Raw genomic sequence first — 12,980 nt, forward strand, 5'->3', positions numbered from 1 at the left:
GTTGATGTATACATATGTATATAAAAAGTATTAAGTTCTTAATATCTCAAAGATCTAATCTTACTTTTTATCGTTAGTTAACCTTGTGGTTTTAAGAAGCTAAATATTTAATGAAAAGATGGAGCTTGCATTGTGGGCATTGACAGGGCAGAGAGCATGCTATATTATTTAAAAATAATAATAACTGATTAATTGTTCAGCGCTGTCAAGTAAAAATGCATTCCTGTTCCTGAGAGGCAAAAATAATAAAACAGAAGCGAGACAAGATGTGGAGAAAATGTGTTCACGAGTTTAAAAATGGAAACAAACCAAAACAGGTTTGTTTCATAGAAGAGATTATGTGATGATGAAAGTGTTCGGACAGCAGTCACAAGTTCCAACCTTTTTTATTTGGATTATTTACATGTGTCGTAAAGGCCTCTGGCAGCCGCTCAGCGCAAACCGAGGAGTCAGCAATATCACCTTCATCGCACAGTATGCACAAGTCATTAAAAATAACAGCAAAGCCTATTTAACATCAGCATGTAGAAATCAGACCGGAACAATAGGAGGGAAGTGGATCAAAGGGAGGAAGAGGAGGAAGAAGAGAGGAGAGAATCTTCCATCGAAGGTAAACAAGAGCTCGGGTTGGTTTTTAGAAAAAAAGGCAAATTCATGTGAGCTTCTTATTTGGGAGCGGAAATGAAAATCAATCTATAGAACGTGTTCCACTTTCTATTGTATGATGACGCTCACTCCTATATGAACTGATGACTGACTGAGTATTGATGGGGTTATAACAAGTATATACAAAGATGGTTAATGAGCATTACAGCCTGTTGGATAAGGTGACGACTAACTTCTCCTGCAGCGGTGGTTCAGTTAGCAGGAGAACTTTAATTCAAGCACTTGTTTACTTTCGTGCTTTGGAGAACATTGCTGTGAGTCAGTTTGAGTGAACACATGAAACTGAAGTCACTGCTCTTCCCACTGTTTCACAGAGGAGAGAGAACAACAGGAGGAATAGTGGTGAGAGTAGAAGAGAGAAGAAGAACAAGAGGGTAGTACACACAACATTGATCAAGAACCGTGTAAATCCCTTCTGATGTTACTCTTCATCCTTAACAGGGAGAGGCAGGTTCAGAGAGAAGGGAGGGCGTGAAGAGGGGAGTTAAGGAAGAGATAAAAGAGGACGGGAACGGGAATAAAGTTGAAAAGAACAAGGTAAGACAACAGAGAAAAGAATTGAAGGGCAATAAAAGAGCACATGCAATAAAAGTGAAAGATGAATTGGAACAAGGAGGGTGAAGGATGAAAGGGAAATTAAATAAGAGAGAACCAGGGAGAGAGAGAGGAAGTGGATATAATGATAAAGGTGAAACTGGATAAACAAGGTGGAAGGGAAGGAGGGCAGGGGGGGGAGAGAAGGAAGATACGATCAGAAGGGAACAGGGGGAGGAGGATCTTCCAGGGACAGATTCACATAACCAACAGTAGCTCCGTCCATCTGCCCCTCGATTCTGACTGAAATTACAACCAAGTGGCAACATACTGAGGACTTCCAGAAGTGTAATTCACTTAGAGGCTCTGAAAACTTTTCTCTTAATCAACGTTTCAGTTTGTATCTCACGTGAGACGTGTTCTGTGTTTTGGGGTTTAATCTGTGCTGTTCACAATGGTTCTGAAGTGGGCGGGGCTACATTGGAAAAAAGTGATCTCATGCATTTCCCGTGCACCAATCAGGATTGAGCGATATTTGAATCAACATATTAGGAGAGTTGTGAGATTGTTTGCTTACGGAGTTTTTGAGTGTTTAACTCGGAATAACTAATTTGACAATGTTGTTTTTTCTACTTGAACTTTGATTGACGCACGTTCAGTAACAAGTATTCATGTTCAGGGGTTATAAGCAGCGACGGTTTTGAAATAAGCTGCTGAATTTAAAATTGAACTTTAAATCAAGATGAACAAACATGAACCTCACACTCACCTTAATGTACGTTCGACCAATGAAAACTAAAACTAAATCCTCTAATTGATCAGTCAGAAACTATTATACTGAAGTTATTTATTGTAGTTTATTTGTAGTTTATAGAGTAAAACATGCAGCACTTCCAGCACGATCTTTACTGCTCATTGAAATGTAGGACGACTTTAACAACCTTTTATAGAAACTAGAACAATAACTAGTCAGAAAATAATAGATTTTGGCTTTTCGTGAGGTTCTTTTGGCAGCAAGTGATTCATAATCTACATATATATATATATATATATATATATATATATATATATATATATAAAGTTTTAATAAAACCCCACATGTTGTTTATTCATAACTCATTATAAACTATAAATAATACTTTAAAGATGATGAACATGTGTTCTTAATTAATAATAATAACCTGTTTATGTCACCACGTTTCTTTATCCCAAACGTATGAAAATAGTTTGAAAAACGTAGCATTTAACTTGATACAGTGACTTATATCTGATGATATTAACACATCACCTATTTCCAACCCTTTTTATAAGAAGTTCTGTAATTATTATTATTATATAGCATAATTCAATATTGTCATAGACGTATAAACCTTCAGTGGGAGACTCATGTGGTGCAGATTGTATTTAAAAATCAATAAAAATGTCAATAACCTGTTGACGATCACAGATGTCACTTTATATATTTATATTTCACAGTAGTTGGAGCAGCAGAAGCAAATATATGAAGTCTTTTGTCTGATAACTGGGATTTTTGGCGCCTTTAACACATTTCTGTAATGCGTTAAAGGAAAAAATTATTCAAACCAAAGTAAATATTTATTCATAAATGGAAACTATTGGATTATATGATTTCCTGTCGACACATTTCTTCTTCTTGCATGTTTATATGAGCTGCTGTGCAGAGACTGAAACTCTCTCTGGGTTGTGGGACTCTAAGGGGTTAATTGGAAGTGCAGCAGTTGAACAATGTTTCTAGTTTCCCTGCAGTTACTACCGAATTACGTCAATTCTTTCCAGGCAATTTCTGGGAAAGGATTAGAGAAATAATTCAGAAATGATGTATTAACTGCTTCCCATGAAAGATGGATTTAATGTGCGTCGTCATCGTCATGTGACGTCTTTTAATTTGCACCAACAAGGTTTCCAACAACAAGCCGCTCTGCCTCAGTATGTCAGCCGCTCAGTCGTGTTGTTTAAAGTCCTGTAACTCAGCAGACGTTCTGATGAGCTCCAGCTTTCCCCAAACGTGGCTGCTGTCAACTGCTGAGCTCTTCTTTGTGTGTGTGTCTGTGTGTGTGTGTGTGTGTGTGTGTGTGTGTGTAACCCTTTGACAGCAGCCTGCTGTTTTACTATCTCCCTGTGGCTCTGACACAGTGTTGAGTCTGTCTCCATCACTATGTGTTTTTTCTTCTATGTGTGTGTTACTGTGTGTAACTCATCAGTTTATGATGTGTTCTGGCAGTACCCCGCTGTTTTAGTATTTTCCTGTGGCTCTGACAGAGTGTCAAGTCTGTCTCTCTACTGTATGTTTACGGTTGTGTGTGTGAGTGTGTGTGTCCGGCTCCCTGCTGTTTGTTGGCCTCCTGTGCTGTTATCCAGTTCTCTGTCTGTCTGTCTGTCTCTTCCTCCACAGTCCACCGTACCTGAAACACAGATAACAAATCATTAACACAAATACAGAACAAGTGCACATAAAGTTATGTGGTAATCAACCACAATCGCAGATTACAAGGACATATCTATAAGCACAAGTATTGTTCTGGAGAAGCTCGCAGCTCTGTGATGCAACAAGGAGAAATATGCATGAAAGGGTTTCCAACCTAGAGAGAAATGCATCCGTGCAGCACGACATAAAGAACGCATTTCTGTAACAATAAGAGTATTTTGTGCTTTGAGCTAAATGCTAATGTTAGAATGCTAACATGCTCGCGAGGACAATGTTAGCAGGCAGATGTTCAGACGGGATAATGCGTACCATGTTCGCCATCTTCGTTTAGGTGTTCGTATGCTAACATTGGCTAATTAGCATGTATTTGATCATAAACAAAAATATCGGGAAATGTGACGATGGCCCCGAAAGGAAAAGTCAAAGGATCACCAAACGTTTTACGATTCATCACGACAACAAGTTCAATGAGTGCACCACATTTTATGACTGACCAGTTGTTGAGACATTTCCCTCTGAACTACAAATGTAAACCTCATGTTGGCACTGGAGGAAAAAACATTAGGATCAGTGTCAGGGAAGTGTGCGTGCCAGTCTAATATTTCTTGGGATGGACAACCAACATTGCTTTGCATGGCTCCAAAACAATAAAACATAATTTATAGTACTCATGCAACAAATTGCTTATTGGCTCAATGAATTATATCAACATCAAACACACGCGCTGGACCCAAACTCTCTGGTTCTTGCACATTTTTGCCAAGACTGTAAGAAACACAAATGCAATAAAAACATGAGCACAAGTCCGGTTTTCGATCTGCAAGAAGCTTACTGCGGGAAAACTTGTCAACAATTTAACTGAAACAATTTGTTTGCAGATATGCACCGCTAAAGAACACCAAGCTACACGGTAAAGGCCTTAAAACGAGTCCTGCTTCACGACGATGAGGGGCCCCGTCGTAAAAAGAAAAGGGTCTGTGTGTCAAAGCTTTAAGACCTTCGTTGATTCAGTCTTGTGCCTCGTTCACGTTCCTAATTAAAGGTTTTAATGAAATTACCTAAAGCAGTGTTCGAGTATCGTTTGCAAAGAGAGTCAAGAGGAACAGGATGCTTAGGGTCCCAGAAACTCATTTGTGTCATCACAACCAGCTGGAGAGAAACGAGGGACGACGTCTTGAACTTTGTGAGCGTCATAAAAACTTCTTGTGTGCTCGTGTATCTGCTCTCAGATCTGGACTTGCACTTTCATTTCAGCTGGAACAGTTTTTGTGCTCACAGTTTACTCATTAAGAGCAAAGAAGTTACTGATCCCTGTGTGTGTGTGTGAGTGTGTGTGTGTGTGTGTGTGTGTGTGTGTGTGTGTGTGTTGTTTCGGCTCCGCTGTATGTGTTTGAAGTAGGCAAGGTGATGGAGAATCACACTGTTTTGCATAAGCTACTTATTATTATTATTATTATTATTATTATTATTATTATTATTATTATTATTATTATTATTATTATTATTGACCTTTTTGCCAAAGTTTACTTGTTATTCTGTGTGAGGAACTTTAGTTTAGTTTTGTTGAACATTTAAAGGAATAAATAACAAGATGAGGAGATGAAATAACCAAACAAGTCTTTAGAGCGTCTCAAAGAGTGGTCCGCGGACCACTGGTGGTAAAAAGTCACATTTGAAATGAATATATTCTAAGTTTAAAATGTTTTTCAAACTGTTTAAAAATGACTAGTATAGAGTGTAGCATGGATGTACCGTAGCTACGTAGGTTTGTTTTATGATCTTAAGTCATGAATGATCTGCGTGGTCAATTTGAGCGCGAGAAAATCCACAACGGAAGTTTGTGTCGTACTAACTGCGATTAGACTAACTCACACACACACACACACACACACACACACACACACACACACACACACACACACACACATTTTGCCGATTTGCCAAAGTAAGAAGTGAAAAAGAAGCTTGAGTTTCTTTCTTTTTTTAAAGTTATATTTTCATGCCTTTATGATAGTGAGAAGTGCAGATTGTGAAAGGGGGAGAGAGAGAAGGGGAACGACATACAGAAAATGGCCACAGGTCAGACTTGAACCAGTGGCTGCTGTGGCAAGAACTCAGCCTTTATATATGGGTCGCCTGTGCTACCGGGACGCCCCCGAAGCTTGAGTTTCTTACTTCTCACGCAACTAAACTAAAAGATGCAGCTAGAGCGCGGTCTGAGTGTTAATGCATAATGACAGAAAAGAGGTTAGTGATGGGTATTTAAACATTTGAAATGTTACAAGTTGTCGTAGTAAATCAGACGCTGATGGTGCTGTATGCTGCATCTTTATAAGAGGCTTTTCTCCCTCCTGAGGCACCAACAAAGATGGTTGGTGGTCTTGCTTAACGCAAAGCTGAGAGAAAGTCTTTCTGGGGCTTGTAGCGTCAGAGTGATTTAGTCATTCATCCCAAAGATCCTGGGAGAATTGAGTCCAAGCAGGAGGATGTAAAGACGTATTCCTGTAGCGATACGTAGATTTTGTACGTTTGTACTGAAAACAGAACTAGTTTCTCCCGGTTTCAGTTTTTACATTTCTCTGGGAAATAGTTTGGATGTAAGTACAATTACTCAAGTATTTACGTACAAGTACGATGTATGCTACTTTATACTTCTACTCCACTACATATCAAAGGGAAATATTATACTTTTTTATTTTACTACATTTATTTAGCTGCTTTAAAGACATGAAAACATGTACATGAAAAAGGCTGATTAAATAAGATGCATTGTTTGAAGGCTCCACATTCCTCCACATGTGTTTTCACTTATGTTGCTGATTAGACCGTAGAAGCTACTGAGTAGAGAGCTATGTTGGATTTATGAGGTCGACATGGACCGACAACAAAGTTGTAAATTGCCCGACCACAAAACTAACAAAGTAAAGTAAAATATATGTTATTCTGTTTCACACAATAATAACTAGATAAAAAATTATCTTTTGGCACCTTGAACAGTCTGAAAGAGGCCATTTTGCAAAGTGAGTACTTTTAGTTTTAATACTTTGAGTATATTTTACTGCAAATACTTTTACTTGTAACAGAGTATTTTCTTTCTTTAAAGCAAAGGATGCGAGTACTTCTTTCTTTCCCAGAACTGGGCTGCTGTCCACAGAGAAGAGCCGTCCTGCTGCATTCGACTGACATTTATTATGATTATTATTTTTCCCCCTCGGCTCATCAGACTGGTAAAACACAGATGCTCAGCATGCACAGTGACGTCTATGACAGTCAGACAGGCTGAAGGAAAAATAAAACAAGATCAAAAGGATGCTCTCATCCATCAGTTTAACTGCTGCACCACAAACAAAAGGCTCTGACCTCTCCCGCCCTGCTCTCTGCCTCTTCCAGCTTCTGTCCTCTGGGAGGCAGTGCAGGTCTCATTCCACCAACATTATTCCACAGTGTTGTTGACTCTGAACTTCATCACCTGCTCCAATGCAATGTGGGAGGTGATGGCTTAGTGGTCTAGTGGCTTCCAAACAGAACACCGGAAGGTTGTGAGTTCAATACCAGGCTGCCACCACTGTACCCCTGAGCAAGGGTCGCTCTGGATAAGAGCGTCTGCTAAATGACCTATAATAATAATGCTTCTTGCCCATTGTGATTGTCATTTGTGAGGCATGTATGTGCATGGAGGGCACGCCCCACCCCCAAAAGGGCATTACAGGGGCAATGGAAAGATGTGGGCTAAAAATAACAAACTGACAGGAGGGCCTGAAGATCTGCAACAGCCCCGTGAAGGAGCACAAACATGTGACTGTCATCTGTGAGGCATGTATGCACTGAGATGGCAATTTGTTATAATACATATAATTCCTATGCAATGTGCTACTTTCACATGACATAATTCTTCCTTTCTATGAAGTACAGGTTACATTACATTACCTGATTATATCAGGAGAATAGTGACGATGACCAACAAATCTGGATTAAACATGTGTCCATACATTTGACAGTGTACTGTAGGTTTGGACCTCTCAGTGGTGTTCTACTGGCACTAGGGGATGCATAAGGCAGGCATTTGGGAACATTTACACATTTTTCATACACTGGTAAAGTCACTATACACTGTTTCCAGCACTATGTCTGGTCTAAACTGTAAATAGTTTGAGTGCTAGACTTACATTCATCAGGGCCCTGAAGGCCACTGCAGTTCTCCGATACGCTTGGACAGAGAAGGTTCTGCAACCTCTCAGCTAGATGCCACTACATCCAACACTCTGGACTTAAAATATTGGACTGTAATGAACTTCGGTACAGATATCCAAGGTGCCCACATAACGTGTCGTCATGTTACTCCTTGATTTGATCTCTAGTGCCACCAGAGAGTTTCACATTTGTGGTTTAGTGTGAAATGTCTCAAAAACTATTGGATGGATTCCCAATAACTTTGGTGGTAACTTAACTTCAGATGATACTTTTTTGTCTTGGTAAACATTAGACCTAGAAATCAGCATGTTAGCATTGTTAGCATGTTGATGTTAGCACAACTTTGCTCTGGTCACCATATCTTATATCCCTGCATCACCGATAATTCGAACCCCATTCAGATAGAGATGTGCTGAGTTTTGAAAACATCGGTGAGCAGACAAGAAAAAAGCAAAAATGTCACTACGTATTTATAGAATTGCTGAAATGTCAATTGATGGCATTCCTGAGTAGCTTAACTTATTCTATAAATAATACGACACAACGGTTCTGCAGCAGGCCTGTAAGTAAAGACTCTACGGACCACAGAACAAACACAACACAAATCTGTGTGTCTGAAAGTGAGGAGACTGCCGGTCCCAAAGTTGCAACCACAGTTACAGTATATCTCAAAAGTGAGTACACCCTTTAGATTTTTGCAAATATTCTGTTATATCCTTTCAGGGGATAACATTATCCTACTGAAACTTTGATATAACTTAAAGTAGTCAGTGTGCTGCTTGAATAACAGTATAGATTTATTGTCCTTTGAAAATTACTCAGTACACAGCTGTTAATGTCTAAACAGCTGGCAACAAAAGTGAGTACACCCCATAGTGAACATGTCCCCAATGATGTTGTTTTCCCGCCCTGGTGTCATGTGACTCGTCCGTGTTACAAGGATTCAGGTGTAAATGATAAGCAGGGCTGTTAAATTTGGTGTTTTGGGCACAATTCTCTCTGAATGCTGGACAACATGGCACCTCATGGCAAGGAACTCTCTGAGCGGCTGAAAAAAAGGATTATTGCGCTTCACAAAGATGGCCTTGGCTATAAGAAGATTGCCAACACCATGAAAATGTGTTGCAGCACAGTGGCTAAGATCATACAGCGGTTTTCCAGGACAGGTTCCACTCGGAACAGGCCTCGCCAGGGTCGACCAAAGAAGTTGAGTCCACGTGCTCAGCGTCATATCCAGAGGTTGGTTTCCAAAAATAGACGTGCGAGTGCTTCCAGCATTGCTGCAGAGGTTGCAAAAGTGGGATGTCAGCCTGTCAGTGCCCAGACCATACGCCGCACACTGCATCAAATCGGTTTGTATGGCCGTCGCCCCAGACAGAAGCCCCTTCTGAAACCGATGCATAAGAAAGCCCGCAAACAGTTTGCTGAAGACAATGAATCCAAGAACATGAGTTACTGGAACCATGTCCTGTGGTCTGATGAGACCAAAATAAACCTGTTTGGGTCAGATGGTGTCCGGCGTGTGTGGCGGCACCCTGGTGAGGAGTACCAAGACAAATGTGTTTTGCCTACAGTCAAGCATGGTGGTGGCAGCATCATGGTCTGGGGCTGCATGAGTGCTGCCGGCACTGGGGAGCTGCATTTCATTGAGGGACACATGAATTCCAATATATACTGTGACATCCTGCAGCAGAGCATGATCCCCTCTCTTCGGAAACTGGGCCGTAGGGCAGTTTTCCAACATGATAATGACCCTAAACACACCTCCAAGATGACAACGGCCTTGCTGAAGAAGCTGAAGGTTAAGGTGATGGACTGGCCAAGTATGTCTCCAGACCTAAACCCAATTGAGCACATGTGGGGCATCCTCAAGAGGAAGGTGGAGGAGTGCAAGGTGTCCAACATCCGTGCGCTCCGTGATGTCGTCGTGGAGGAGTGGAAGAAGATTCCAGAAGCAACCTGTGCAGCTCTGGTGAATTCCATGCCCAGGAGGGTTAAAGCAGTGCTAGATAACAATGGTGGTCACACAAAATATTGACACTTTGGGCACAATTAGGACATGTTCACTATGGGGTGTACTCACTTTTGTTGCCAGCTGTTTAGACATTAACAGCTGTGTACTGAGTAATTTTCAAAGGACAATAAATCTATACTGTTATTCAAGCAGCACACTGACTACTTTAAGTTATATCAAAGTTTCAGTAGGATAATGTTATCCCCTGAAAGGATATAACAGAATATTTGCAAAAATCTAAAGGGTGTACTCACTTTTGAGATATACTGTACATCTTCATCAACTGGGAGTTCACTTTTCACTTGACAAGACACATGAAACTAGTCTTCTGAAACTTTGTCCAGGTCTCAGCTCCATCTGAATATCCTCCAATAACAGAAACATGTATCCTGAGCATTATATCTGTTCCCAATATTGTCAGCGAGGGCGTGTGCTCATTTAATAAACTGCTGCCGGCCCCTCTTCCTGGCAAGACTTTGACATTTTTTGAACAGTTTGCTCAGCGAGGATCTTGTAGAGTACCTTTTTTCAGCAACAAAGATTTGGAAATTCAGAGACGAGGGAGTGTATGCATCAGGTTTGTGATTGACATGACATTTCTGCTTTTCATAATAACCAATTCCAACTTCAGTTCCTTAAAAACGTTTAGACCGCTGGACAAGGAAGGTTTTTACCTGCTATTGGTAAATGCTTCTTTAACAGGTGTTAATATTTACTTTGTTTACATTCTTGTTTTTGTATATTGTCCATAAAGGAGTGTCTTATATACAGAAATACATTTTTGGGACAACGTCTGTTCCACGAGCTTCTGTAACTCAAAGCAATCTCTCAATTAGCATTTTTCTATCGGCCTTTCTTAAAAGATCTTGAGCAACATTTGCACGCGTCTCCCTTTAGTGCCGGTTGAGACGTGAGCGTGTTTTATATGATGTCATCGTTTTCAAGACACGTGACCAATGAAATGCGTCATGATTTGCTGAAATACACAAGACGAAATGCATTATGGGAATTGTAATGGTTTAGGATTTGAGCTAGATTGAGAGAGATTTCGTCCTAGCGACGAAAATTAAAATGACGATGACTTTACCAGAGTGTGCCGCTGGAATACTGTGAACTACCACCAACAGCAGAACGTCCAGTATCGCCAGAAGCCAGGGGAGAAGATTAACCTGACGCTGTTAAGGGTGTTTTCCAAAGTTTTTACCGAGGCAATGCGGTTGCAACACTGTGATGGAGACAAATTAATATACAGCGCAATGCTAAAGCAGAACTCCTTAAAACTCTCATCGTGTTCTCCAGCTGCCAGTGAGGAGAGATTATTGGCGACCAAAGGAGGGACTTTTCCAGACTGCTTTCCCCAAAGCCATGTCTGAGAAATGAAGGTTTCAGTAAACGTTGACCTCAGGTTTTACAGGAGAAGGTTTGCTTTATGGTGAGATTTTAAATGCTTTTTAACAGGTCTGCTGAGGTCTTGATGTGTTAAACCATAAAACGTGTTTGTGAGGTTTACTTTCCATGTTCTGAGACAAATGAGCATCAACTACAGCACTTTCTATCAGGAGTTTAATAACGTTAAAGAACGGTTAACTTCTTAGCATATAGAAAGTTACAGCTCCCATGACAATTCATCAATGCAGCAACGTGGGCACTTACATCCTGGTGCCTTGAGCTGCCACTGCACTCTGGCTGTGGAAGCGACACCTCGGCGTCTCAGAGATTAAACTATTTTGACCTCGGCCGACCTCGCGGTGAGCAAAGAGAACAGTTCCTATCATGTGAAGGCAGATATCCACCAACGCTTTCTTGTAAAGTCAGTTTTCCAACTTGTTAGCTGTAATCTCTGCTGCGTAAAAACTTTTACAGGGTTTATAGGAAATGCTGTTAGCGAGCGAACCACACAGCTTACTGTTGAGTTCACTGATGTTCCAAAGCTGGAGTAATTTGCTTTATTACCAAATGTCAATGACATTATAGCTGAGTTGTTATTGCTTCATGACTTGGAAACTGCATCTGCAAACAATTCACTGAAGAAATGAACTTGAAATATCAATAAACATCATTTTTAATGCCAGAAAAAGACAATAAACAAGACCTTGTGCTTCACATGTAAACGTTTATAAAATTAATTATATTTTGCAGAACAGTTATTTGGTCCTTGATGTTATTAGCTAATAAAAGCTGTGTCGTCCTGTTCAATAAAAGCAGCAGGACGGCTCAGATTGGCCTTGACCTCAGAGAAGAAAATATAAATTTGACTACAGGGAGCAATATGAAAACAGCTTATTTGTTTTAATTTTGAGTGGTGTGATCAAGTTCATGATCTGGACTCTAATCCTTATCTATGGAAGAGCTTACTTTGCTGTACAGCAACCTTTTTCTTTTTAGTTCTAAAGCAATTTGCCTCCTTGTGTAGTTTAGATGACCAGATATAGATATACTCTGATGACATCCTGGTTCATAAACACCGGGGGTCTCCTCTGCTCAGAAGGCTGCCCCTCTGAGCTGCATTCTCAACTGCTGTGCTGAAATAATAAAAAATTACATATAAAAAAACATGTTGCATTTAATCAAGAAAATGAAAAACATGCATCTCTTAAACTCAATATTAGGAATAAAAGCACATACAAGTTAATACCCTAAACATTTGGAGTGAAAGTAAATCTAACAACCTATCATATTGTTCCTCAGCCTCACACTCAACATATGTGAATAATATGTTAATTCTTCCGTTACATCAAGAGGATCAGAGCCCATTCAAAACCTTTAACCAGCCAAACTATGTATATGACGGGGTGTTTGTGTGTGTGTGTGTGTGTGTGTGTGTGTGTGTGTTTTTCCATAACCGTAGGATCTCATCCTTCACAAATTGAAGACGTCCTTCCAATTTTAAGAAGCAGTTTCACATTGTTCCAATTCACAACCTGTTTATGATCAATTCTGATTCTATTTAAGATGTTTTTAATCAGTAAAACATATCAGGCTCATTTACTCCCATTCCATTATGATCAGCAAAGACAATAGTTAGTTTCTGAAGATTTACTTGTGAAACAATACAGTGGTCAACTATTCACTAACGTGATGAAACGAGGAAGTAGATGCAGGAAATGAGCAGAAAGTAAAGAACCAGTC

At 40.1% G+C, this 12,980-nt stretch overlaps 1 protein-coding gene across 2 annotated transcripts in view; it reads right to left on the minus strand.

Moving 5' to 3' along the window:
* Positions 1-2,311: 2,311 nt before the first annotated feature.
* Positions 2,312-12,980, minus strand: part of raly (RALY heterogeneous nuclear ribonucleoprotein) — a 118,451-nt gene continuing 107,782 nt past the window's right edge. For both annotated transcript variants that reach the window (XM_029432702.1, XM_029432701.1), the window contains exon 10: positions 2,312-3,623. The gene's annotated coding sequence lies outside the window, so the exon portion shown is untranslated. The remainder of the gene's footprint in view (positions 3,624-12,980) is intronic.

This window comes from Cottoperca gobio, chromosome 5, assembly GCF_900634415.1.
Source record: "Cottoperca gobio chromosome 5, fCotGob3.1, whole genome shotgun sequence".
NCBI lineage: Eukaryota > Metazoa > Chordata > Actinopteri > Perciformes > Bovichtidae > Cottoperca > Cottoperca gobio.